This window comes from Penaeus monodon, unplaced genomic scaffold (assembly GCF_015228065.2).
Source record: "Penaeus monodon isolate SGIC_2016 unplaced genomic scaffold, NSTDA_Pmon_1 PmonScaffold_289, whole genome shotgun sequence".
NCBI classification, from domain to species: domain Eukaryota; kingdom Metazoa; phylum Arthropoda; class Malacostraca; order Decapoda; family Penaeidae; genus Penaeus; species Penaeus monodon.
The window spans coordinates 83,936-85,106 of NW_023657559.1; positions in this window are offsets into that span (position 1 = coordinate 83,936).

Genomic DNA, 1,171 nt, shown 5'->3' on the forward strand with positions numbered 1-1,171 from the left:
ATAATGATGATATTTGATGCGATAACGCTAATTAATGATTTTAATAATGATATGATGATGTAATACAGGAATGTGTCCATATATAATATAAAAAAGGTATAAGAAAAACATTCCCAAAAAGTCGAAAAAAGTGCAAAATCTAGCAAATATAGCCTTTTTAGAGTATACTCCAAATGACGTTTTTTCGATTTCTTGGTGATTTCGGGAATTATTAGGTTAATAATGATATAATACCAGAATTATATTAATCATAACAATAAGATATAAAATGAGAATTTAAAGCGAATTTTGATAAAACATTTGAATATTATTAATATTATTGATGTTATTATTTATTATTATATATTATTATTATTATTATTATTAGTATTATATTATTAACTTTTATTATTATTATATTATTATTATTATTAATTTAATTACCATTATCTTAATTATTAGTCATTAATGCCAATAAAATAGATTATAACTGTAATAATAAAAATAACAATAATAAGTAAAGTATAATAATAATAATGCTAGTTGTTATAATATTGTTCTTAGTATTATTATTGTTTATTATTATCATTATTATATTTGTACTGGTTAGTATATAATTGGAAAATAGTTATTTATAACAGTAATAATTACAGTAATAACGATATAAGTAAGATAATGATTAAAATAATTATTATGAAATCGTTATTATTGTTATTATTATGTTAGTACTATGTCATTATTGTTGTGGTTATGAGTATTATTGCAAAAAAATATATACTATAAACTCCCACTAATTGCAATAATAATGATTAAACAATTGCAATAATGATGATAATAATTGAAATAATGTATGATAATGATGATGTTGATGCATGATAATGTTTTTAATGATAATGATGATGATAACGAATAATACTGATGATAAATCATGTAAATGAGGATGATAATACAGGAATTGTGTCCATAATATAATATAGAAAAGGTATAAAAAAAACTTCCCAAATAGTCGAAAAAGCGTGCAAAATCTTAGCAAATATAGCCTTTCAGAGTATTACTCCAAAATGGACGTTTTTTCGATTTCATTTGGTGATTTCGGTTATTATTAGGGTAATAATGATAATATAATACCGAATTATATTAATCATAACAATAATGATGAAAAGTGAGAATTAAAGCGAATTTGATAACATTG